The sequence below is a fragment of the Manacus vitellinus genome, unplaced genomic scaffold (assembly GCF_001715985.3).
Source record: "Manacus vitellinus isolate BGI_N305 unplaced genomic scaffold, ASM171598v3 scaffold_16_pilon, whole genome shotgun sequence".
Classification (NCBI taxonomy): Eukaryota; Metazoa; Chordata; class Aves; order Passeriformes; family Pipridae; genus Manacus; species Manacus vitellinus.
The window spans coordinates 8,187,336-8,214,984 of record NW_021939189.1 but is presented as its reverse complement, the minus strand read 5'-3'; the positions used below and the strand labels follow the sequence as shown (position 1 = coordinate 8,214,984).

At 50.6% G+C, this 27,649-nt stretch overlaps 1 long non-coding RNA gene across 1 annotated transcript; it reads right to left on the bottom strand.

Moving 5' to 3' along the window:
* Positions 1-25,497, bottom strand: LOC115307299. The gene is made up of 2 exons (XR_003915648.1): positions 25,425-25,497; positions 1-639 (listed from the first exon to the last, which is right to left on the bottom strand). It is a non-coding gene; the product is annotated as an uncharacterized LOC115307299 (long non-coding RNA).
* Between the last annotated feature and the right edge of the window lie 2,152 nt (positions 25,498-27,649).

The following is a 27,649-nucleotide window of genomic DNA, read 5'->3' as shown; positions in this document are numbered from 1 at the left end:
TTTTTGCAAAAGGGAGAGTTTATTTTCAACAGTGCATGGGGGGGCGGGATTTGAATGGGAGATAATTACAGGCAGTACGTTTCTCTTACAGGAACAGAGAGGGTGCAGCACAACAGCAGCCGGGCTGTCTGGCCTGGACAGGCTCACGGTCCTCTGGGCCACAAGCACAGCACCTTTGGGAAGGCCGTGCTCCCACAGCTCCACAGACCCAGGGATCAAGAGCAGCAAGGGCCAAGCTCTGCTCCATGAGCAAAGCCGGGAGCAAAAAGCTCCTTCCAACCTTCGCACACCTGGTATTTCACCAGTTGTTACAGTGACTGGCTTGGGTCTCTCTGTCTAAGTGCTTTGGTCCTGCTCAGGGGTATTGAGGGCACTGAAGGCAACATACAGGAGTGATGTGGGATGATCCCTTGTGTTGCCCTGGCTCCCTCCCCATGGGTGGACCGGCGTGATTCGAAGTGATGCAGAAACCCGCTGTGCTCATGAATCAAAGCTGCCTCCTCTCTGGGGCCAATGCAGAAGCAGTTGGGACCCTCCTGGAGAAACTCGGAGAAGTCAGGTGGCAAGTCTGGGCAGGCGGTAGCCAACAGCTCAAAGGAACTCACGGGCTTGAAAAATCCCTTCTCCACTTGCTGGGATCTAGGAAGGAAAGAAAAAAAAATGGAGTGGTTATGATCTCTGTCAGGGAAATGGTGCAGCAGCACTCGGTTGAGAACAGACCAACTTGTCTCACTGATGGAGCGAAACTCCAATCCTCTTTCCCTCCTCACCACACATTTCTCACAGCTCTGGACCACCTCTCCCCTTCCCAACTGGGAAAACCACGGTCCTCAAGACACCGAGCTTACCCTGCGCCCGCCTCAACCCCTTACCTCTGCCTGCCCCGCACACCGCCAGCCAGGGGAGGGCTCACCGCTTGTCCTTCCTCCCTAGGCTTTGGGGCATGGGATTACTCTGCATGTCAGAGCCACTAAAGGCACAGCCCTCTGATGTTTTAATCTTCGTGTTAACTTTCCCTGCCCTCAGCGCCCTTGCCTGGCTGGAGAAAGTGATACCAAGACACCGAGCTGGAGCCGAAGCTGTGACACTCAGCAGAAGTCCCCTTCTCAGCTTTGCTTGTACCTCCTGTGCTTTGCCCCACACACCTTGCACCTTGCAGCATGTTCTCCTCCCTTTTTCCTGATTTTTTCTCTATTTCCTTTACACTTTATCCATGTTGAGAGTATATTCCCTAGCCCCTAAACCAGTCCCATGCCTTTGCTGTCTTCCCTTTGCTTTGCCTATAAACTGTTATGTTGGAAGGGGTAAAGAGTAATATAACTAATCCTTGAGTACACTTGGATCCAGAGTGCAAAAGGAACCATCAGCTGGCTAATTTATTCTTTCTATTGCACCAAATTGTAATTTTATAAAATATTGCAAATTTTATAAAATATTTGCAAGCCCATTTTAAGAGATAAATCTTCTGTGTGGCTCTCTAATGAGCCGCCCTGGGAGTAGCCAGCATGTGATCTGCTGTAGGTCGCACCACGACGTTCCCGGGCTGTGACTGGATGAACCACCGTAACTCTTTGAACTGTGCAAATACTCTACACTCTGGGGTCCAGGCTGCAATTTTCATGGGTATTTTTTCTATCTCTTAAAAATAGATCTTCTGTAACCCCTTTATTGCAATATTCATAAAGCATTTGATGGAAATCCAAGGAAAATCCCTTCCTTTTCACAACTTTGAAGCAAGCCTAAAACTTAAGAGAGCGAGAGGCCAAACCCACCCCATGTGCATGTGTTTGGGGAAGGACCAAAGACTGCCTCTGCAGAAATAGGGTGCTGAGAGGATGGAGCCCATGCTGGCATGTGTGTAGGGAGACCCAGGCTGCGAGAAGCCAAGGCTCAGCACTTCTTTGTCCTATGTGAGATCAGGAGTCATCCCCAATGTCCCCCCAAGGCTGGTAAGGATGCTGAGGTCAGGGCAGACGAGATCCGAATGGTGGTGGGTGCTTCTGCAAGCCCAGGAGAGGAGGAGGAGGAGGCTGAACCCTTGTGCTCACCAGCGAAAAGCCTTTACCTGGCAGGTAAAGCCCTCTGCCTTCTGCAGGTACAGGGTGAGCTTGCTGTGGCCTACAGAGAAGCTCCTCTATGGTGCAGATAGAGAAGCTGCTCCTTGGTACCAGACATCAACCTGCCCTGGAAATTACCCTCTGCCTGGTGCATTTGCAGCTTCAGTTTGCAGCAGTTGCAGGCACTCAGTAACTGAGGGAAGGAGGGGATGGTCTGACCCAACTTATTTGACATAAGCTTTAGGAAAGCCTAAATCTCCTGCATGCACTTTCTCTACAGTCAGAGTTCAGCCTAGCACTGTGGGTGTCTGCAAAGATAGGACTCCATCAGGACCCTATCCCAGCCCAAGGTTGCCTTCCCTCTCCAATGCCCTGTGCAGGGAAAACATCCCACAAACTAGCATGTGGAATTATTATCACTGTTTTTTAAAAAAACAATGCATAAATACTTGAAATTACAGCTCAGCCTCTGCTCCAAGACTTGCTCCTATGCCTCCTTGTGTCCCTACAAAGCCAGCACTGAGGTTTATAAGCTGACAAACTGCCCCGCCACAGCAATTCTGGGCGGTGGGAAGGGAAAAAAAAAAAACCCTCAAATAATGGTAAATGGATGCAGAACACTCTGCCTAATCAGATTCCTATCCCCTATTGAGGCCAGGAAGGAGGGACCCTGCTCCTCCCCTGCCCTCAGCCCAGCCTCCGCTTCACCGGCTCACACGGAGAAACTTTCTGGACAATTTAATCTCGCCAGGGTGTTACTTAGAAAAACCTTTTTCACTGTCAATTTTTTTCCCCCCTCCCTTCCCCCCCCCCCTTTTTTTTTTTTTTCTTCCCTCCCAGCCTTGATTGAATTTTGCAAGCCCCTGATATCTTTCTTTTTTTGTAGGGATGCACGCTGCTTATGCAAATACCAGCCTTTCATACCAGCCTCCCTGGCTCAAGCCCTCCAACTTGAATGTGACCAAAAGCTGTGCTCTCCCCTGCTAACTCCTTAGCACAATTACACCTCCATTCTGCTCCAGGGGCCCGGGGAGGGGGAAAAAAAAATCATTTTAAACTAATAACACGTGCTGTTTACTTTGGATAATTACAAGGGAGCTTCGGCTTCTAAGAGCTATGAAATATTCTGTTCAGCGGGGGTGGGAGGGAGGCACCGTGTTACGCCTACGCTGCGAGTTTTATCTCCTGGCGGAGATGCTCGCACGGCCTCTCGAGGCTCCCTCCATCTCGTGCTCATCCTCTGCACCTGGGCAAGCATTTACATTTCCTACGGAGGAACTTCCCGGCGCTTTGGGCTACAGGAGAGAGGAGAAGGCGGCTGACATTTTCCTTATCTCAAGTTACAATTTCCTGCAAGCATCAAGATAATAAAACATCGGCGATGGGCAAGATGAGTGAAATGAATGCGTCGGCTCTCCCGCGGCAGCGCAGGAAGGACCAGGGAGAAAGGACACCCGGGGGACGTGGCTGCTCCGCTGGTTCTCGTTTGCATCGTGGCCCTGACGTTATTGTCCTCCTGCCTTGTCTGCTGGGGAAGTTTATGTGGAGGGCTTTTGCCGGGGCGAGGAGGAGGAGGGGAGTTTTCCCCAAAAGCACCCAGGAATCTGTCAAAAGAGGGACAGAAAAGAGAAGAAGAAGAAGAAGGGAGACAGAGAGTGGGAACGTCAAGGACCCCTGACTAATGAATAGCAAGTTTGCCCTTGAACCTCCCTGGGCTTTGCCATTCCCAGGCTCCAAACAAGGGCTGATGCATGCTTGGGCCCAGCTGCAGGGGGACTGGGCTATGGTTCATCTCAGACACTTTGACAGCCCGGGCCTTTTCCCCACATAGCTCAGACTCGCCTAACTACTCCCCTGGCAACAGCTCAGTGCAGGAACCTGCGCTGAGGCCCTGCCTGCTGCATACAGAAGTACGAGGAGGAGGAGGGGAGCCGCTGGGAGAAATTAGCTGGAGACCAGCTTAACCCATCAAATGCTGGGCAGGCATCACCAGCCCCAGTACCCTTTGCTCAGCTCCAGTACCCTCCACTCGTCCCTGGGTGCTCACTGGCAATTATCCATGGTGGAGCTGAGAGGGGCAGTGGTGGGTTAGATGTGCAGAGTCGCTGTGTATCACAAATCCCATGACCCGCTGCTTCACCATGACCCAGCCTGCTGAGACCTGGTGAGACCAGAGGTCCTCATGGTGCCAGGGATGTAGGAGGGAGCCAAAACAGCCAGCTGGAAAAGACCACCAGACACTGAGAGGAAAAGGCATGGCCTCTCCCTGGTGTGGCAGGACAGGGCATCTCTCCCTGCCAGCCAAAACGAGGGCAAGGGCTGGATAAGAGGCACAAACTTGCCCCAGCCATTCTTTCTGCATTGCAGATCAAAGGCTGGGGACAAGCTGGCCTTTGGGGTCTGCACTGAATGGCCGGAGAGAACAGGCACGAGCACCCGGCGGCTCTAAAATGCGACTCAGAAACGTTCCCACATCCCAGCCCCATATAAATCAAGGGGGGAAAAAAGGGGGAGCTCTGTCCCAGCCTCTATTTTTACAGAGCATCTTTCATGTGCAGCCCCTGAGAGAGAGGGCTTTGCCGAGCTTGTTAAGGATGGCTCCAGCGCCAGGCAGAGAGGGGGACGCACCATATGGAGAGGAGAAAAAGAAAAGGGGACACTGAAAATGGAAAATTATGCAAAGCAGGAGGAGAGGCGCTGGGGGAAAGGGGGGAGGGAGGCAGCGAGGAGGTGGGGGATGGGGAGAGGGGAGGATGGAAGGGAGCCCTGACTTGGGGGACACCATAAGCTGGCATGGGGGCAGCAGGAGGGACAGAAGTTTCCCGTGATCAGGTCAGGACAGCCATTGGCACCCTTAGGCACTGTCACCGGAGGGCAGTTTTCCAGCCTGGCCTTTCCTGAGCATATTTGGCACATCCCTGTGCCAGGGTGATGCCTGGCTGGACTGTGGTGGGTGCATCCTGCTTCTGGAGCCATGCCATGATGCGAGATGCAGCAAAACGGGGTCCATGGTGACCTACTTCAGAGGTGTCCTCAGGACCTCTGTTACTATGGCAATGAGGTTGCAAGCAAACATGTTTTTTGGTCAAGATTTTTGCTTTTCATCAATCACAAAAACTGGATTAGCACACCGAGGTGCCAGGGCATTGTAAGAAACAGCCCTGACCAACAGCAATGATAGCAAGGACCCAAATAGGCCCTGGATCTCAGACACCAGTGCAGTGATAGTGGATGCTTGGGTGAGCCTAAGGAGAATCCAAATGCAGCTGCCAGAGCTCTTCCCTTCCCCTTGGACCCCACAGAGTCCTGGTGCCACAGGGTGAGCTGCAGGCCCAGTATGGCTTAAAGATGATGTGCAGGCATTCCAGTCCCTTGCATGTGTTATTGCCCAGCTTGTGCTCGAACTCCAGCACCTGGCCTAACATAGTGTTTGGAGAAATGACTCAGCTCTTCCCAATCCAGTTGTGGAGCTCCTTTTCTCTATCCTGGAAACCTTGTTCACCTTTTGGAAACCACCCACCCTGTCACTGTGACAGCTTCTTTATCCCAAAGCCACCCTGTGCCTCAAACTTGCAGAACTCTGCTGGCTCCCTGTCATGGGTCACAACCACCTTGCACATCCTCATTCAGTGGAAGCCTCCTTCTCCAGCCCATCTTTCAACCAGCATGGAAAGCCACCCAGTTGGTCCTCCAAAATCCCTGAGATTCATGCTCGTTGTTCTGTGACCTCTGCTTTGTTCCCTCCATCTCATTCCCATCTCCCTTCTGCTTTTGTTCAGAGCAGCCAGTGCTTTTCCTTCACCCTCCTCAGCATCACCCAACACCCAGGAACAGAAACTGCTCCTGGATCCAACCTCTCCTCTGACTTGGCCCTGTCACAGCCTTTGATCTCACACCTATATCTACCACATTGCTCCTTTTTTTAGCTCCTTGTTTGTTGCATCAGGAAACCTTCTCTTGCTGCATCTTGAACGGATCTCTCCATTAATCCATCTATTGTGCTTCCCCTCATTTACCATTCGTAAATTTGCCATCAGCCCTTGCAGTCGCCCTAAGCCCCCAAACCCTCATTTCAGGCAGGTACGGGGCAGATTCACATGAGGCCAGTGCACAGAGATGGGCTGGTGCAGAGACAGGCGTGGGACTGTGCCTGCAGAGATGGGCACGCTTGCCCTGGCATACACGTGTTCCTGCCTGCACATGCCAACACCTACATGTTCCTGCCCACGTTCCCGCTGCCGGATCCAACGCTGTGGGATTTCAAGGGGAGCTCTTGTTCTCCACTGGGGCACAGGCATTATCTGAGCAACACGGCTGCAGGTTGGCATTTGGGCTGTTTGGTCTTACAGTTACCAGACTAAAAAGATGCTGTGTCCATCTAGTTTCTTCAAGAGCCATGCCCTGGAGTAAGGCTACATGTGTAGGCCAGATCCTCAGCAAAGCCCTGGAATAAGCTGTAGGCATTGAAGAGCATTCATCTAAGCAGCATACAAAGAAAAATAGCAAAAAATAAAGTTCATGGGGGCACAAGGAAAAGAGAGCTTCCACCCACAGAGCAGCTGTGTGGGGCTCCAGAGACAGGCAGGCAACGTGGGAGATGTTTCAGAGCCTGCTCTCAAGATGATGCATTTGCAACCACTTCCCTTCTGCAACCACTGGAGGTAAACTGAGCTACCTGCCCTGCAGAGACACATTTTAATCCTCAGGCACAGGTACATGTCCTGGGCTGCTTTAAGGCTGGCTGGCCAGCCACTGTGGCAGAAAGATGCAAAAATGAGATGTGCCTTCATGGGAGAGGAAGAAGAGCGATATACTCTTTCCTCACTATCTTGACACAGGCAATAAACTGCCCCTCCACAAACAAGCCCAGCCAAAGGGGCTGTTTGGTGTTCTCACTGCAAATTCCCGCCTGCTAAGAATGGGTGCTGTGGGGGGAGCAGATGGGATTCAGCGTGTCCTTTGGATCAGGCTGGCTTCAGCTGCTGTGCTGGAAGCTGAACTGTTTCCAAGGAGGATACAGCAAGAACAATGAGTCCTGCCCAAGTGACGGTCCAAAGTGCTGGCACTTCGTCCTGATTCAACCTTGCCCCAGATTCCCGCCCTTGGCATGCATCCAGGTTCCTTTCTCCTTGACCCATCTCCATCAAAAGAAGTGCTGTTACAAGTCTCTGCTCCGAGTTTCTAGTCTACAAATAGAAGCAAACCAGCGCCTGCTCCAGAGCTGAACATTTCCACTAAACCCTATTTTGATGCCTGTCCCAGCTGAAGAAATCTTTGGGGACAGTGTCACTTGTAGGAGATGTTAAATATTTCAGCCTCCAGCAACACAAGACACCGATATGATATTAAACTACACAATTGCTATATGTTCCTACACTCCTGCCTTGGCTGCAGAGATGCTCCATAAGGGCCCATCTCCAGTAAATATTTCTCTGGACAGGGAGTTGGCTGCCTTGAGTGCTGGGGCACGATGTGTTTATCGGGCAGCAAAGCTGGCCCTGCCATCTCTCCCAGGGAAGCTGTACCATGGGAGCTGCTAAAACAGCATTTCATTTCCAAACAGGGCCCCAGAGACCTCTTGTGTGAGGGATTCAACAGAGCGAGGCGTGGTAGCGCAGAACAAGGAGACACAACTCCAGGCTAAAAATAAGCCAGACCCCAGGTTGACGGACCTTATTGCTCTACACCAGGGTTCAGGCTGGCCTGTCCCCTTGAATCAGTGCCAACCTCTCCTGTGCCACCACTGATGGGGAAATGGCAAATTGGGATTTTTTCACCTCCCTCTTTCCCCCGTTTCCCTCCCCTAACTCCTTTTCCGCATCATAAGCAAAGTCCTAATAAAGCTCCCATCCCCACTGCCAGCCCTGCACCATGCTCCCAGCAGAAAAGAGATGCAAAGCCACGCTTGGAATCTGATTCCCCGGCTTTAAACGCTGCTCTGCCAGCAAAGTGCGACTTGAAAGCTCCCCTGTCACAGTTACAAAGCTCCGAACAGCCCTTCCTCGGATAATCACGCTTATCTCCAGATTAAGAAAGAGAGACCTGCAGCTGAGGCTGGTCACATGGGCTGGGATGTGGGCAAATCTCTTTTAAACAATCCCCATATAGCTGTGACCTCCACCACAGTCCAAATACACTGTCCCTCAGTCCCACTCAAAAACCAGCTCTGGAGACATGACGGAGCATGTGAGAGAAGACCAGGCTGGAGGGGGGGTGGGAGGGAAATCAGGGAGGAGGAGTGAGAAAGCAATGGAGAAGAGGAGGGTGAGAAAGACGGAAGAAGAAATAAGTAAAGGGAGGATGTGGGAGAGGAACAGGATGTGGTGGAGAGGGAGGAAGAGTCCATGAATGGAGGGGGAGGATGATGAAGGACAGGGAGGTCTCTGCTACTCTTCCTGTTGGGGATTAGTTGTCTCTGCACTGTCCTCAGTTTAACTCTTCCCGCTCTGTCCCCGGCTGGCAGCCCAGCCTGATTACGTGACTCCAGCTGTGCCAAGCAGCCTTGGCAGGGCGAGCACGTTACCTGCTTTGCTGCCACGGATTCATTAAGAGGCTTTGCTTGTGTGGGAATAGTCATCCCAACAGGGAAAGGGAAAAAAACCCCTTTGGTAGATCAACATGGCGAGGAGCTCTGACAAAGCGGTTTCCACAGCCCAGCCCAGACTTTGGGAGCAGAATTAAGGAGAGATAGGGATGTGCAAACAGGAGAGGAGGGCAGAGTGGGGGGAGATCAGCTGAAAGGGGTCCCTCAGCTCAGGGATGAGGCACCAGACAGGGAGGGAACTGCAAGGCCTTTGCCTGGTTCTTCTTTGTGATTAAAGGCCACCTTGCATCTGGGTCAGGCACGGATGACACATTTACCCTCTGCGTAAATGAAAGGTCCAAGCAACTGCAGAGTGACTTTTTCCAACAGCATGTTCCCCTCTTACATCCATCACACAATTACTTTGCAATGGAGGAGTCCAAACAGCTCTGACAGGCACAGAGGAAGAGTGCTGGGGCTGCACCTCTCTGAGGATGCCCACGATCTGATGGCACTGACTTGGGGCTTCCAGCCACGGCCACCGGCTGCAGCTCAGGGAGGGACTGCAGTGCTGCCTCCCCGGCTGCTCATTATTCACCCTGCACAATTAGGCACCGCTGATAAGTCACATGAAATTGCCTTTGTTCTCCAACTGAAGACCTGTGTTTCATGGGAGTCCCTTTTTCTTGCACATTAGTGATGAACAGCCCGCTGTACCTACTGCTGGAATGGCAGTGAGGATTTTGGAGCACTCTTTGGGCTCCCTCAGAGATGCCCCATGCAGGTCAATGGGGAGGTGTAGCCTGGCCTTGACAATGTTCCTGGACTTCTCTGAGCACAAAGCAGAGCTGCTCCTCCTGCAGCTCACTCTGCCCTGCTGGGGACTTGTCAGCTCTCCTCCAGACAGGTGGCTTTGTCACTGTCTCCATGTCACCTCCCAGCTTCTCTCCCAGTAGCAGAGGAAAGCCCAGTGCAGCTGCAGAGCCAGTAGGGGAAGAGGTGTCAGCCCTTCCCAACCTGAACCCTGCTGATGTCAATGGCCACCTTACCTTGTTCCTTCTCCTCCCCAGCCATCCCATCAGAAGGAGTCAACCCTGCACTCTGCTGATCAGACCAAGCTATCTCCCACCCAGGCTCTCTGCAGGGCCAGCCCTGCTCTCCATCCCTTCACTGCACCAGGATCCAAGTATGGAATATAAGGCAAAGCAAATAGGAGCCAAGATGAAACTTGGTGCCACCAAACTCCACAGCAGGCAAGCTGTGCTCCAACAAAACTTTCCAAAATGACCTCGATTTCAGAGCAGCCTTGGGTCATCCCTCTTTTGGCATCTGGTAGCTGCTCAGATACAGACAGGACCATGGGCAGAAAAGACATCTTGGTCCATTAAAGAGTTTTTCCCATTCTGCTCAAGAAATGTATGTGGGCTCTTGTCTTGTTGATTTAAGGGAAAGGATGCAAAATTAATTTAGAAAGGAAATTAATTAGATGTGAACTGGTGTTTACATCCCTACTCATACGATGAATTCTTGTGTGAACCTACAGAATGCAGATGGATGGATGGATGGATGGATGGATGATAACAGACTCTAGGAATGACATTATGTGCTGGTCCATATGCTGGGGATGTAGAAAGACTTTTCTTTGCATTGGTAATTAATAACTCTATCCTGAGCAAATGTTGATAAATCCTTTATAGCACACGTTATCTCTGTCTCTCCAACTCCTGTTCTGCATTTCCATTTGCCTGTTTCCACTGCTCCACCCCTGGCACCCACACGCTTCACTTCCCTCCCATATTTTGTAACTGGTAGCAGATTTGACTCCCTTTCTGGAGAAGCAGGCAAGGGTTTTGTTGCTGTGGCTTTGTGTGAGTGATCGCATGTGTATGTGTGTATACAAAGATGGATATAAATCCACTGGAAATAAACACCTTTTAAGGGACTTGAGAGACAGACACCCAGGGCAGAGGAGAAGAAAGAGCCTACAGACCCTCAGCCAGACAATCAGGCAGGATGAAGAGAAAGAGCTAGTGAACCAAAAAAAGGCTCAGTTCTCTTTTAAACTCTCCATGATTTGCAAGGAAAGCAGCAGATCTCATTGCTGGGAAGCCCAGCTCTGCTGATGCAACCCTCACCCCTTCTTCTCCCAGCTCCACACAGCTCAATTACCCCGGGCTGCCAGGCTGCACTGAGCACACCCCCACCACCCTGCATCTCCCCCGCCGCTGAGACAGCTTTCGCCAATGGAAGGAGTACAAATATATTCATTGGCACCTTATCAGACATGCATGCAAAACTAATTAACATGGGGAGACATGCAAGCTGCCACCCAGCCACAAATACACACCCACGAGCATGCACACACACACGCACGCATGCACAAGGCAACCCTTGTCTAGGGGGGACATTCAAAAGGCTTTGTCACTAATTTAGGCATCTGTCTCAGTCTGGTCTGGTCCTCCTGGCTAGGCTGGAGTTGTGGTTTTTTTCCCACTCTGTTTGACAATGCTGGGAACATGCCCGGAGACCCCTCATTCAAATCACCCCTTGACAATGGTCTCATTGTGTGAGCATATAGAAAAGGGAAAGGATGGGGGAGAAGATGTGGAAGGGGGGTAAGGAATTAAAATGTGAACCCAAGGAAGTGTTTACTAACACAAGCCTCGCAGCTGCCCCGTCTCTCCTCCACCCCCTTCTTCCTCCCCTGGCTGCTCCAATGGCCCAGCTTGTCCCGGTTTGTGGCGGGCAGCGGGAAGTCGGGACAGTGGAGCGGGAGCAGGAGCAGGGCTGCACAGAGGTGCACGGAGAGATGGCAGACTGGAGGGATGAAGCCTCAGGGCATTCAAGCCTTTGGCAGCAGGGGGGCAAGTACAGGTTAGAGAAGAGAAGATAGAGCCAGAGATGTCTTGGAGAGGATTAGGGACTTAAAATGTCCTGGGAAGGACATCTTCATGGAGGAGCAAGGGATTTATTGGTATAACCACTCCAAGGCTTTCCAGGCAGGAACAAAAAGTGTATAAACCTGGCCTCTGGATTTAGAGCAAGCGAGCAACCTCACTGCATGGTTTGGACTGCTCTCTTTGGTGCTGCTGCCAGACATGATACAGTGTGAGAAGAAAGGGAGGGAGCAGCAGGGTGTCAGGGCTGGGGGCTCAGGGGTTGAACCAAACTACCTTCAGGACCCCACTGTCTGCCTACTGCGAGTTATTAAATACTAGGAGAAAAAAAAAACAGGAAAAAAATGCCCCAACGCCCTGACCACCCCCCAGCCACGCCTGGGGAAGGAAATTGCGAAGGTACAGATGGGCAATGTGAGCCCCCAGCCCACTGCGCTTGGCTGGCCTTGGCAGAATCTGTTCAGCTGGAAATGCCCATGAGCCAGCAGGGCAAAGGGAACGGGAGCTGGGGAGGGGGAGAAGATGATGACAACGTTTTCCATATATGCAAATGCATCCGCACAAGATACCCAGAGGGAGACAAAACAAAGAGACCTCAAAGAGGCTGGCTCTGAGACCCGCACAAAGCCAGATACCTCTGTAAACCTGCGGCGTTTGCACGTGAGGACCTGCGCCATGCAAGATGTGATGCTGCCGAGAGGTTCCCCCCCATCTGAGCAGATATCAGCCCAAAGATAGCCTGATTGAGGAGCCCAGAGAAAGCTGCAAAGACAAATGCCACAATCCCACATCCTCCTACACAAACAGATGCACCTTAGGAGTACAAAACTATTCCTGTCCATCAGCTTAGTCAGAGAAGAGAAAAGCTGTGATGCAAACCCACATGAGCCCTGCTGCGGTGGGCAGAGCTAGCCCAGCTCCTCCGACATTGCTCCTGCAGCCAGATCCACCCCCTAGACCTTTGTTTGCTTTCCATAAGAGGAAAGCTAAGAGATTCCTGGACATTGCTATAAACAAGGCAGGGAAAAATGTCACACAGAAACTCGAGAACATGCATGAGGCAAAACATTTCTTTCCCACAACCACTGCAACAAAACAAGTCACCTGTGCAAACATTTCTGCTTTTAAAAAGGGAAACTACTGCCAAGTAAGCAAATCTGTGCTTTTTATCCAAACAAGTGGTTGTGAGCGGTTTTATTGCCACATTCCTGTGCCCCAATACACAGGGATAAGCACTCGACACACAGTGACATGCAGGGACTCGGGGACAGAGCTGTTGTTTTAATAGGGCAATGAAGACAGCGAATGAAATAAAACCCTACAGAGATCAGCTTGCAGGAGTCAAGGCTGAGAAAAGCTATTTGACGGTAAAGGGAAACAAGGACACTTGCGATTCTGCTCTCATTTCCATGCTGTAAATTTGGGCAGCTTTTACTGAACGCAATTAAATCATCACTTAGGATTTAACTTGGTGAAGCCGAGGACAGACCTCAGTACAAGACGCACCTACGGGCTCATCCCCCCAACTTGCTCTGCAGAGGTCAGCAGGAGTTGTGGAAAAATTGATTGAAAAAGTAAAGGAATTCATAGATCCCTGCCAATGTGGCCATCTCAAAGCCCCCTTTAGCTCCGTCTTGGCTGTTCTCTCCTTCACCAGTGATTTGCTGCTCTGCTCATGGAGCTTTGGCTGCAGGGAAGAGTCAGTACCAGCCTGGTAAGCACAAAAACTCAAAGGTATGTGGGCATCTCTTCCCCTTTGCCTCTAATAAGAGCTGAAGACCTTGTCAATACTTCAACACATCCATTCCCTGCCTCTGACAGCTGATCCTTACTTTCCCATATCCTTACAGTCCTTGTGTGGATCCCATACAAGACCCTTGCAAGAAACCCTGCAAGACCCTCTGTTATTAAAACCTATTTGACAATTCTTTAAATTTTCCTTTATTCTAAGACAGTCCATTTCAAAGGCTTTTGCTCACCAGAGATTATGAAAGTGTTTAACAATCTGAGTTTCATAAGCAACAAGTAATAAAACTCCTCACCTACTTGCACCACACAGGTAAGGTCACCTCAGGGCTGTGACCTTAAATCTATACATGCTTTTCCCCTCAGACATTGAGAGGTGTAAATCTCAATATCTCATTACACAGATCACTCAGAACAGATTGCCTCCCAACATAACTTTTCAGCTGGCCACTACCCATGAACGGATGATTTTACATGACATTTATTCATGCAAATTGCAGAGGCTGTAGTCTGGTTACCCAGCAAGAGCGTAAAAAATTACAGTTTAGATGCATAAATGCTGGCACCATCAGAGAAGACACAATGAGACTGAAAACACATCCCCGGGTTTCACATACAGGGTAACAAAACTTAGAGCGAGTCCTTATCTGATGGAGGTTTACCAGGAACAACCCCCCCAAATGACTCAGGGGAGGCAGAGAAAGGCATGTGCAAGGCTGCAGGGGCTACGGAGAAATGAACTTCTCCTGCTGCATGTGCAGTAACCTGCCATGGGGAGAGCACACGCAACATTTTACGTCACTCACAAAGCCTACTCTGTCCAATAAAGTGGAGAAGTAAAACAAAGCATGAAATCCAGGCATAAATTAGCATCCCTCTAGTCTAGCTTTATTTGTGCTGCTGCTGCTGTGGATTAGCATCTAGCTGGCTGACAGGCTGATAGGTAGACAGAAACAGGGAGAAATAAAAAAAAAGAAAAAAAAATCAGTAGGTGTCTTTTTTTCCCTATGGTTCCTGGGATGTCTGCCTTCAAAGTGCAGGTAGCATTCATCCCTTTAGGACCAGAATTCTTCAATCTTCCTGTGAGAGCAGCAGGCTCTGCAGGAAAGCAAATCCCCCTGAGATGTTTGTGCCTGCACCCTGTGGAGCCAGCACCCGTCATCTAATGCGAGCCCAGTGCGAACCCATCACATCCTCAGCCGGCATCCCTCTGGCATCCACAGCATCCTTCTGGCATTCACAGCATCCCCATACAGAGAACCAGAGCCCTGAGAGCAGTCACAGTGTGGGGCTGGGAGACCTCGAGGATAGCACCTCGCCACAGGCACACACAGGGAGCAGACACCTCGGGATTAGCTCTGGATCATGTTCACCATTGCTTGGGGCAGCTGCTTCCTTCACTGCTTGTAGCCATGGCTGGGTTTGGTACCTGATCCCAGATGACATGACCGGGATCTCACGCCGGCATCTCCTCTCAGTTTGTGTCAGAAATGTGTCACTGCCAGGTCCTCGGGCAGGAGGACCTGCAGAGAGCTTCCATCGGGCTGACACACAGCCTCCCGCTCCTCAGGGCTGCATGGCAACATGAGTGGTCGTCACCAGAGACGTCCCTTCTCTCTGAGCTTGATCACCTTGTGCCCACACACCCTTTCCAAGCACAGCCACAAAGGTACAGCACCAAAGAGGTGCCAGTCCAGTCCTTCCCAAACCAGACAGCCCTGCCAAAGGACATGTTTCTGTCCTAGCAACTTGGGGCAGCAGAGAGGAGCTGGGATGCTTCTCAACATGGCTCTTGTGCCCAAACTGGGGGAACAACAGCAGCAAAACTTCACTGTGTTCAAAGCAAATTGCAAAGCCCATTTCCACCCTAACTGAGCCATTCATAGCTTGTCTGGGGTCTCGAGTCACAGGAGATTTCTAGTCCCTGCCTTTCATTTAAGGAGTCAAACACAGATGCACAGTTTTTAGGCTATGGAAAGCAAATTTTCAGCCATTTTCAAAGGTGGCCTAGAAAACACAGACTAATTCTGCACAGCCATAAAGCAAGTCCCTCAGGAGCACAGCATGCAGTTCAAACACCCTGTGTCCCTGTCTGCCACTATGACTCTAACTGAGTGGGTCTGATCAGAGGACACAAATGTGAACGTTCCCCACGATGCAGAGAATCCCTCCTCGGCAGAGTTCTTGCAGCTCCCAGCCCCTCAGCCAAGTGCACTGGCCCTGCTGAGCACTGGTGCCAGCAATCCCAGGCTGACCCTGGTGGTCAGGTGCTGCCTTTGGAGCATGGAGCAAACAAAGCTTACAGCAGGCATCTGTGGCTGTTTCTGCTTGCTCCATGTTCAAATGGGTCAACACAGGCAGCTCTTCCCCAAAGGAGGCACAAGGGCACTTTGCAGGGCTTCAAGACAGCTGCAACTGGGAATAGCCTGAGCAGAGGAGATGTTCCTCCAGTCATGCCTCCCCTAGGAGTGCTTGATCCAAGGCTGGAATAAAGCACTTCATCACCATCCTCATCCCAGTGCACACAGCAAGGCAGTTCCCTCCACATCCATACACCCTCAGAGGAATCTATGGAAACATCCTGTGGTATCAGTAGAGCAGCTTCTTCTAGGGCTTAGGAAGGAACGGAAGAAGGATGAAGAGAATGTAGAAACAGGAGCCTTTGTTTCTCAGCACTCAGTCATGCTGCTGATTAGGTAGCAAAGACCAGCCATTTCCTACCACATCCTCAAGCACTTGCAGCAATAGCAGGCACTCCTTTAACCTCTGGCATTTGGGGATGGGAAGGAGGCAAGGAGGCAGAAGTCAGTCAGAGCCTACAGAAATGCAATGAGCTGTAGGAAAGATCTTCCCTTTGCAAGGGAACAGGCCCCTGATGGGCTCCCCAGCCAGCACTTATCTACGTGAACTATTTATTTCCTTCCCAAGCTCTCAGCTTGCTCTGACACATCACCCATCCACCTGATGTCAAGCAAAATGAGTCAGATGGGTCCCAGGCTCACACCCACTCATGAGCCTTCCATTTCTACTCTGCTTCTCAGTGCCAGGCCATGAGGAAGCCCAGCCTGGGGATGGTGCAGGACCACAACTGCTTGAAATGCTTGTACAAGTCCAGACTCACGCATGCAGTTTGTCCTTCATTTCAGAGAGCTCCAGTACTTCTGTATAAGACATATTTAAACTCACACTGGTAATAGCACATTCAGACAAGCGGCCACTGGGACCAGGGCAATGCCTATGAAATGTATCACAAATGGACTGAAGGAGAACATTCCCTTGAGACACTGGTGCAAGTGGCAACGTGGGACATGTCTGCTGCAGCCTGGGGAGATCCTGCACGGTCCCATGAGGACACCACAGAGACAGCATCTCCTCTTCTGGCTCTTAAGCAGTCTTCCACAGTGCTGCACACAGTATGTGACCTCTCAGTTAAAGCAAGGACCAAATAAATTTTAAAAGGCATTTTTATTCTGAGTACTGGCTGTGTGGAAGTCAAATACTGTTTTTCAAGCTGTTCCCAGAATGAGACAGAGTCATACATGTCCACAGGCACAGCAGTCTCTGCACAGCTTTGTCCCCACTGCCTCCAGAAGCATATACACGGATGTGCATCCCTCACTTGGTCTCTTACAGAATAGGGTGCCAGGGACCAACAACATCAGTTATTACCTTCCAGACCACAGACCTCTGTGTCCAAGTTTCTCTGCCCTGGGCCATACAACAGTGGCTGGGATCTCTCCTGAGACCCAAGCCAGCCACTATGCAACCCAGTGTGATCAGACTCTCTTTCACTCCCTGTTCAGTGTTATGCAGCATCCTGGACTGTCAGCCTTGAGTTTTGAGTCTCGATCCCCAGAATTGTTAAGCCTCATTCCAAAAAAAGCCAACTATATAGAGGGATTTCTTTTCAGACTGGTAATGTCTAAGCCCTACAAGGTCTTTGACTTGTTTCCAGAGTTTTCCTTGCAATGTCCCTAAATACATTTCTTGTTAGCATAATTCTATTACTTTTAAGTGAGAACTGAGACTTTTAAACAGTCCTTGATTACACTTGCTGTGGGTTTGCTACAGACACCCCAAATCCCAAGCTTTGTACTAAAACCCCTGTGAATTATTCCAGTCCAGCCTTGCCAGCTGCTCTTCTATCCAAAAGGCACCTCCCCTTGAGAGCAGAATAGTAGAAGAAGGAAAGTAAGCTGGAAAACAGCCATTTCTGGGACTACAAATGAAATCAGGAGGAACAGTCCCAAAAGCCTCCCCTAGACTTGGCCACCAGCAGCAACTACTCGTGAAGCTCCCACCAAGTGAGAGCCAAAGGAAGAGACACATTGATCCTGCCTTGCTAGATTTTATGCCAAGCTTGTCAGCAAGACATGCTCAGCTTTGGCTGCCCAGGAAATTCAAACCTTTCCTTTGTGTGGCTTTCTGGACACCTCCCGCTGCCCTCCCTAAATCCCAAAGCCAGCAGCATCCCTTGCAAGGTGCACACCATGCCAGAGACAGAAAAGACGTGCTCCTTGCAGCCTCCGAGCCCCAGGCCTTCTGCCAACACCATCCCAACATGGGGCATGCAGGCAAAAGAGCTGCCGGAGGAATCCATGCCAAGCAGCGCTGATCACGACCTTCCTGCTTTACAACGGTAACCTGAATCCTAAATACTGGATTTCTAGGCATGCATTAAAGCCATGAGACAATGGAGATGGCGAGGCTGGGGCTGGCTGCAAGCCAGCTCCGCGCCGGCCCTGCCAGCACCCGATGCTTCCTATTTCCTTCTTTTTTCGCCCTGGCAGATAAGCAAAGTCCCCCTAAGCCAGGAGGCAGGTGCATGCACAAGCTCACCCATGACTTGGGGACTGCGCAGGACTCACCCCCCATGGAAGGTGCATGCCCAAGAAGAGGTGGTTGCTTTCCTCTCTCCCTCGCTCTCTCATACGAGCATTGCTTCTCCTTTAATTGGTTTCATTCATGGCGGCCCTTCGCTAAATGTAATTATGCCAGGCTCTCTCCATCTGTCTGCATTCGGGAAGAGCCATTGCTCTCACTGTTTTTATCTTCAATCTTTATTTCTGTATTAATCCCCCCTCTGCAGCTCACATGCACAACAATGTCCAGGACCTCCTGAAGACATACAGGCACCGAATGAAGAGCAGGATTTGTCCCTGGGTCTCTCCTAGCTGGAGGACATTTTTTCACAGGGAAAAGCCCCATACCTCAGTCCCTGTCTGTAACATCTCCATCTCTCAATGATACATGCACAAGCCAGTCCTTTTGCAGACACTCAAGGGTTGTCTGGGAGCCTAGGCAAGAGGAGATGGCTTGATTTTGTCTGCACCACAGAGATATCCCTGCCCTGTCTTCCCAAGACCAATACATAAAGATAGCAAGATGTCCGCTCAACTTGACATGGACCACTTTTCACATGGAGACAGCATTCAGTCCTAACTACCACACTCGTTTTCCTTCCCAGGAATGCAGACAGGGTGAACGCAGCTGAGCATAGGGATTAACAAACCTCAGCTCTGCAAGGGCAGCTCACAGCTGCGTGGCTGAGGCTGCAAAGTGCTCAACGCACCCAGAAAGATTTCATCCTTTGGGGTGCATTACCCAAGGTCCTTACAACTTCCTCAGGCTGGGTAGGTAGATCTTGGGAGAAAACACAATGCTAAAGAAGCTGTTGGTTTATCAAGAGACCAAACCCAGCGACACAGACCCTGGGCAACCAAGCACCATCTGGTGACCGCCGGCTCCTGACACAATAGCCCACGTTGGCATGTTTATGATAGAGACCAGAGGCGGATTCCCATTATTCCCATCAGATCCTGTGATGTGGTTTCAGGAGAAGGACCATGAGAAGCAGATGGGATGGCAGAAGAGAAAAGAACGCAGCGAGACAGGCAGACAGGAGAGATTTATATGAAGCTAAAGCGCATACCCATAAACATGGGATAAGTAAATAGCATGTAAGTATGAAATTAAACGCAGGGAATCCATGGCATCCAGTAATCAGTCAAATATCTCCTTCACCTCTTTTTCAGTTTATCATTGGCATTTTAAAATGAGATATTTATGCCAATAAGTAAGCCAGTTGTATATTGTAACCCTGCAAATATGGGCTCGGATCTGAGAGATTCGTCCCGACAGACAATTCATTTTTACAGTTATTTTTGGACTCCCGGCTTTTGTGGAACACTGGCTCTCTGTGTTGGATTTTATGCCCCTGAAATGTATTTACAATGCATGGCATCTGTATTGTGCATTACACACTTAAATCATTGCATTTCATTCATCGCTTGTAAAAAAAAATATTGCAATATCCTGAAGCTCCAAATACTCAAATTCAAAATATAACTGCTGCGTTTTCAGAGTAATGCTATAAAATAATGTTGTATTTTTAGATAAAGGAGGAAAAATTGATCATGAGGAACATGGATTCCCAAGATATGGAAAGAAGGGGAGTTTGGATTTCACACCAGGATAAATGGAAAAAAAATAAAACTAAAAGCTGAAAAACCCACAAAGGTTTATTTTCTAAACAAGAACATAGAAACATTTTGTCACTTAAACAAAGGGAGGAGGGTGGGAGAGGCTCCGCATCCTTGGCTTGCTCTCTGCAACGGACAAATACTATCAGAAACAAAAAGCATGGCATAGTTAGCAGGAGCTCAGCGCTTTAGAATTAATGATATGTATTTAAGTTCCTTTTAGGGGGAAGCCTTCTGCAATCGTTGGGGGGGGGGGAATCATGGTTTTAAAGGCTTCTGTCATTGTTGCCTACGAGCCGAAGAGAAAGGCGCTTTCTTTGTCATCCGGGGGTTTATGGCAACACCTTAATGTGTCCTTTTCATAGGTGAAGCAAGGCGCACAAAGCAGCCGCGTGCCAACGCGTCCCCCCCGCCACCGGCAAAATAAATAAATGGAGGAACGCGGGGACGGCGGCCGTCGTAATCCCTCGGCAAAGCGGCAGCGAGGATGGTCTGGCAGGGTAAATATCGCACGTCTCCTGCCAAACCCCGCGTGAGCTATTGTCCCACCACCCCTTTTAGATGTCATTAAGGATTTTTCGCATATAACCAAACAAGCGGAGGGGATGAACGTGCTCGCTTCTTCCCCACCAGTTGGAGAAGCCATGACGAGGCGGCTGGGAGCCAGCACAGGGAAAACACAGGGCAAATTAGGAAGTATGTTAATTCAGTTAATATCACAGAGGGGCTGGCAGGCGGGGGGGGAGGTGTGCGCGCAGATTTTCCGCCCGAGGAAGGAGGTGGCAGAGAAAGAACTGGGGCATGCCAGCTCCCGTTATTGTTCTGCCTTCATCGGTAATTAGCAAGATAAGGAGGGGACGGCGTGAGGGAGGCAGCGTGGCGAGGACAAGGCAGCGCTGCACCCCACCTCATGCCCATGCGGCCATCTTACAGGCGGCGCTCGCCTCCCGCAAAATGGCCGCCAGGGCCCACACTGCCTCAGGCCCGCAGCTGGCCTGTCCCGGCGGGCTCCCTTCCGCCAGCCCTGAGGCGGTGGGCACCCGGCAGCAGCGGCAGCCGGGAAACGGGGGCCCCAGGAGAGAGGGAGTTGCCATGGTGGGCCAGAGTGTGCTGGCGAGCGGCCATCTTAGCCCGGGCCCCGCTCATGTGCCAAGGCGCTGGGCATGCAGCGCTCCCTCAGCTTCTTCCCCAGCCCTCCTGCCTGGAACAGTCTTGACACGCTTCTCCTTCACCAGGCAGCACATATTGCCTGCGCCCTGCTCATGGCCATGGAGGCGGCTGTGCCCTTTCCGTGGCCTTCCCCTTGGACAGGAATGGCGTTATCCCCACACGGGCAGCCATTGTCAGGGCACAGCTCCCTGCCTCAATCTGTCCTGTGAGTCCTGGGCACTGGACTGGCCCTGGAAGAAAAGGCCTGGACAGATGCAGCAGTCTGAGAGCTACAAGGCAAGATGTCACCTGTCCAGCATTCTGAGAGTGAGTTATGGGCAAATTCTGCCTTTCTCCTGGCCAAAACAAAATAAATCCTAAAGCAAAACTGCAGAGATACCATTAAAGAAGAAGTGAGCTTCCTAAACCTTAATGTAACACAAATTTAAAACAAGGTCAGTTATAAAAGGAGAAGGCACAGTTAACAGAGAGCACAGACAAAGCCACAGCTACATTTCCCATTCCATAGGAGCTTTGCAGTGGACACATCAGCATTGTTGAGTTCTCCAAATGAGCAACACCAAATACCAACCAAGGAACCCTCATATCCCTGATCTCAGGCTGTCTTCAGGACAGGACCAGCAATTACTGACATTAAAGCAGCATTTGGGAAGTGTTTCACATGTCTTTAGCCATGACGGGGCTATTTCACATAGTGTGATAGGCACATGACGCAGGTTGAAAATTCGGCACCTGCTCCAATTCTCTGCAGAGAACCACAGGGTGATTGCAACTGCACACAGGCAGGGCCGTGTTATACATCTCAGTTAGACAGTGAAACATAAGGGATGGCAGGCTAGCTGCTCTGCTCCGGGGATGTCTACATGGCAAACCACACCATTATAATGACAGGACTGTAGGTCAACTGCTGCTGCTCCTCGCCACACTGGTTCATATCTCCACTCTCAAGCTGGCTTTCTCCAGTTTAAACTCCTTCCAGTGTGACATAACTGGTATACAGGAGAGTCCTGCCTTCTGCTAAAGTAAATATCCACAGAGGTTGTACATGTACAGCTCCTTGCTTTAAAATCCACCCCCCAACTGTACGTCTGTAGCTAGACCTGCCCTTCGGCTAACCTTTCTGTACTCCGCACACTTCTGGGCTGTTCACAGTGCCCGTGAAACACTATTACACCCTGCTTCCCTTGGGTGCTAATCCTGCTTGTCAACCCAAAGGCAGAAGCAGACGGTGGCTTGGCATTTTGATTACGTTGTGATCTGTTTGAACCTTCTAGATTCTTTTGATGTCTGTGCAAATTTGAAAGGGGGAGCCTTCATCCCCCACAATGAAACTGTACTATCGCATGGTGAACCATCTCGGGACTCCTGTGTCCGTAGCCATCACTAGATTTGAAGTGGGGAGGGGAGTTGCAGCTCCTCCAGGAAGAGTCTGAATTTCAGACTAACCAGTTCTGGCCCTGAGCAGAGAACACCATGGGGACAGTGTGTTGCTCTTCAAACAAATGCATGCGTAGGGGAGTGTGCGCATGCACAGAGACACCAGATTTATACAAATAGATGCATTCATAGGAAAATGCAAATAGCATCTTCTTCCATCCCAGGCTCCCTTCGAGCTCCTGACATCCCAAGGTTTCAGAGGAGTACAACTGAGCCTCAGATCAAACATTAGCCCTGCGGGGGTTCCCTCAGGGAAGCAGCCATGCACTGGGGTCTTTTCCCCGCTTCCATGTGAGGTTTCCCGACCCGGCCTTCCGTGGGTGCTCAGTTCTGACACGCGTACGACACACACGCGTGCAGGCAGAGCCTTGCTAAAAGGTGCTCTGGGAATTGAGCTCCACTTCCTCTTTCTCCTGAATCAATTGTCATAAACCAGCTTTTGTTTTATTTTTAACAAAGTGACAGAAAAAATCTCCACACACAGCCCTTGCTACTCCCACAGCCCTGTCCTTTGGCAGAACAAGCTGTCCAGGGCCCCTGAGGACATGGGCATAGGGAGACAGCAGGGCAAGAAAGACCAGGAGAGTCTGCTTTCTGGTGCACAGAAATTGGCTGCTCCTCTCTTGAGCCCATTGCTTGTCAGGCAGCAGGGCAGTGGGAGGGGAAAGGGGATGGATGGTGGGTAAGGCACTTCCAACTTCCCCAACCCAATTTCCAGCTTCACTGTCCCCTTCATCCCCAGCCCACTGAATTACCCGCTTTCAACCTTCTCTTTTACCTTTTACCAGAGAAACACTCTGGTTCTCTCGCTCTTTGGTACCAAAGAGGTGACTCCTGCAGCACCATTGCAGAAGACGATGGGCTGACATGCAACTTGTGACAGCCCAAGCTCTGTCTGCCTGTGGCACACCCCTGTCTACAGCATGGCCAAGGACCTATCCCTCCTCCTCTTCCCATCCTACATACCCAGGTTCCAGACTCAGACACATATGGAGACATTTCTTGATGAAACCTATCAGTGGGTGAGTGGCAGCTGAGCAGGTACTGAGCAAGACGTGGGGCCAGACAGCAGCCAGGGGGGAAGGCAGCGGGTGGAGGGAACGTGCCTCAGGAGGAATACTCACAAAGGGTTGCTTTCATTAATAAAACATTCCCCCCTCAGTTGCCTTTTGATTTGGGTGTAAGAATTAACCCCATCTGCCCAGCAGCACGCAACCTACCAAGTCATCTCTGCTGAGGAAGGCCGTCTGACGTGTCTGCCCAATTGCCACGCTTCCCCTGCCCACACTCCTCAGCTGCCCAGACCCCAGCTCGCTGGGTCTGCCCTATTGAAGAGATCCTCTTCCCACAACATAGATTAGACCCAGTGAAAATAGGCTTAGTGAAAATACCATTTCACTATTAATGCCACCCACCCTGCTCCCCCCGCCTTCACACTCTCTCACACCCAGAAAGATTATAACAAATCCCAGTCACCTTTTGCCCCTGCTAACTACTGCTCCAGTCTTTGCACTGCATGCCTTCTACCACGAGTAGAGAGCTGGGCACAGGGAGTACTTATATATATACACACACATCTATCTAGTCAGCAGTGAAGGTGTTCAGCCGCACAATACACATCTCCCTGCACAGCATCTTGCCTTGTCACAACACCCCAACCCATCCCTCTCCACTGTAATTGCAGAGCCTGGTCTTTGGGCATCAGCAGAAAGTTGCAGCAAATCCTACGTTGGTTTAAGCACAATCTGTCCGTTCAGAATCGGTGGGAGGTTGCTTTTACATCACTGAGACATTTCTATACCCTTTCTGTTTCAAGTAAAACTGAGATGCAGAGATGCCTTCGAACCGACAGCCCCTTCATTTTTCCAGAGGTGTGTTTTAATGAGTGACTCGCCTTCCAAAAAGGGGCCGGCAGAGGGGAAGGACGGCAGATTCTCCACACAAATTCAATAGCTGGTAGGTTGCCATGGGCTAAAGCATTTCTTTGCACACATGAAGGGAAGGGACTCCAGAGCACTAACTCCCATGAGTTATAGCTCTACCCTTCAAGAGCGGAATAAATGCTTTATCCCATTGCAGCCTGCGATGTATTCTACATAGATGGATTGATTTCCCCTATTGTTCTTAATAAATCCTGGCGCATGAAGAAACTCGCTGCACAGCCATTTTTCCTGCCTTGTTCTACCTTGCAGAAGTAATAAGGGTCAGATGTGACTGCAGTGGGAAGCAAAGGCCATACACAAGGCAGTGCTTTGCTGGAAGCAGTGGGTGTGCTTGCAGGGGTTTGGTGGGTGCAGGCAAGCAGCTCCTTTTTCTTGGTTTATTCCCCCTTTCAGTCGAAGCTGAGGAAAAGGAGAACCATGGCTGGGTACCGCAGCATCAGCGTGGCTCTGAGAGGAGCAGCCACTCTACAAGCTGAGCCTGCACAAGCCTCCCAGATCTGCACAGGGAAAGGCAAGTCTCTGGCCCTCTCTGACTGGAGGTCTCAATTGTGAAAGATAAATACATACATTGCATTGTCTCATAAATACAGGGCTGAGTCCTGCACCACCACAGAGCTTTCCTGAGTACACCCAGCTCTCTGTCGTGCCCTGTCCATCAGACGTGACCCTGCCCATGCCACAGCTGAGAGGAGCCCACACCACCAGCATGGGGTCTCCTCTGTTTTTTTGTTTGTTTGTTCTTTTAAATCGAAATACCAAACCAACCCCCTCTCAATGACTTCCAGCTGCACAACCCAGACCTCCAGGTTGTTGTTGAAAGGCTCCCTCCCTACTGCCTTTTCTCCTCACCAGGTTGACACCCATCCTCTCTCCCTGCTCCAGGAGGGTGTTTGCTGGCCACAGCTTCACTGGTGCCCAGCAAGGAGGCACTGCTGGGCTCCAAAAAGCAGGTGGCTCTGCATGATCCTTCCTTGGCCACCCGCCTTCAGCTCCATCCAGGCTCCCTGGATTATTGCTGCTGGTCCTCTCTAGCAGCAGCTAACAACTGGCCCTGTTTCAAAACCTGGCTGGGAATTTGGCTGTGGGAGGGAGGGAGGGATCAGGTAAAAGAGCTGGTCTCCCATGCACGAGTTGGACTTGATCCTTCAGCAAGACTTCCAGGGACTCACCTCTCCTTGCTCAGGTGGAGACGTCCCAGCCCTTCCCACGGCATCCCACTCCACGAACTCTCAGTCATGTCTGATTAAGGAAAAGAGAATTTGTCTCAATTAGAAAGAGGTTCCCATATGCATGGACGGATGTCAAGTAATTACCACATGTCACTCACGGCTGGAAAAGAGACCTTAAATTTGGGACCATGCAAACTCACACACACAATTGCAAGTGAGTTACGGACCTTGGCATGCTCCAGAGCGTACCTTGTGCAGATGCTTTCAAGCCCATCCCTCGGCTGAAATACACCCAGCCACGTAAAATACAGCCAGACACGACCCCATTCTCTAATAGGGAAATAAAGCCGAGCGGACCTGCGTTGCCAGAGCCCAGAGAGCAACACTGTCCCTTTAATTTTCTCCCTGGCTATCTCATCCTTTGCACAAACTCTTTCCTCCCCGTGGCTTCTTCCAGCCTGGTGGGCAAAGTGGGAAAACATCATTAGGGAGGAAAAATAATTTAGTTTGTTAATCAGTATCCAGTGGTGGGAAACAAGAAAGACAGAGAGCTGGGCTGGCGGTTAGGGCTTAGGAAGGGCCAGCACAAAGCCCACCATTCATGACATCTGGGGCTGGGATTCTCATTGAATTAAACAGACACAAAGAGCAGAGGCATTTCATGCTCTCTTCACAAGAATTATCATATCTCCCTGGCACTAGGAAACCTTCAGCACGGGAGAGGGGGAGAGAGAGAGAGAGAGGGGAAAGCGGGCAGGCTGGGTAGAAATATGGGGCAGGGTAGAAGAGGCTTTGTTCCAGGGTTGGATTTATGGATGGGATGCGGCACGTTGCTTTGCGGGGAGAGACAAGGCCCTGGCGCGCTGGGTCTAATAAGAATCAGCAAATGTGAAACAGGGGGCCCCTGTGTACCATGAAGCAGGGAAACCCGCGTTTGACAAGCCAACAGAATAACCGCTCGCGTCTCAAGGCTGTGGAAGGATGCTGACGTTCCTACGAGATGTGTCGTCTTGTGTGTGTGTCAGCGAGGAGGGGGAGAAGGGGAGCGGCGAGGAGTATAAACAAGAGACCAGGCAGCACCGTTCAGTCATGAAAATTAATTAGCTGATGTGCAAACCATGGCTGCCTCTTCCCACTGCCCTGCAAGCATTCCCCATAAAGCTATGGTGTGTGCAGAGCCTGTGACTGGGAATGACAGGGGCAGATTAGGCAGCTCCTTGGGACACAAGCCTGGCAGCAAGAAACCCACAGCCCGTGCAAAAGAGGTGAGGAGGGGATGATTAGGGTCCCTGGGGAAGGGGCAGAGCCCAGGGACCAGAAGAAAGAGAAACAGGAGAGACTGGGCACCAAGCTGAGACCAGGAATCACATTGCTGCAGCAGCATAAATTGGGCTGGATCTCAAAAAACAGCCATTAACAGGGTCTGGTGGACAGCAAAATCATTTAGAGTTTAGACCACAAGCTCTCTGGGGCAGGACCTGTCATCTCCTGCAGGCTCACACCACGGAAGCCTGTCCTACTTAGTCTCTGGGCATTACCAGAGGATCTGCTTTAAATACTAATTACTCCATGATCAAGACCTGTGAGCTGCTGGGAGCCTCACTACAGCATTACCTGTGGGAAGAGGGGACAGATCTCTGACCTCATGTCCCCAGGGTAATTTGACCCCGTGCACTGGTGCCACAAGCAAATATTACTACCTACTGATGAAGATGAGAAACTCCTGACCAACTTCACATGTCCCATCCCCAAGATTTCAAATCCCACTATAATATGGTGCTTATTCTTTGCCTGGAACAACTGCAGGAGAATGAGGGTGCACAGAAAAATGAGGGAATGAAAGAGATGCAGAAAGTGATTGGTAGAGAAAAAATAAAGAGAGAAGCCTCTTTGACATGGGATGCGCACAGTGAACATGGAACCTGCTGGAAACAAAGGGATGCAAGGAGAGAGGAGAGACTGGGATGGGCATCTCGGCAGACATGTAGGTAAAAGTTGAAAAGGAAGCACTAATTAGCACCCAGACCATCACTTTCCATTAATAGCTTGTCACCATTTCCTTGATGTTGCTGAGAGCAGGGAAGTTGGTATGTGTGATGCTTACCTGTCTCTATCTCATTAACAGAAGTGAGGGTGAGAACAGATGTTTATTGCCTGCATCCAGATAGACAGGCCCTTTGCTGAACTGAGAGGCAGGAGAAAGGGGGAAAGTTATGAAAGAGATG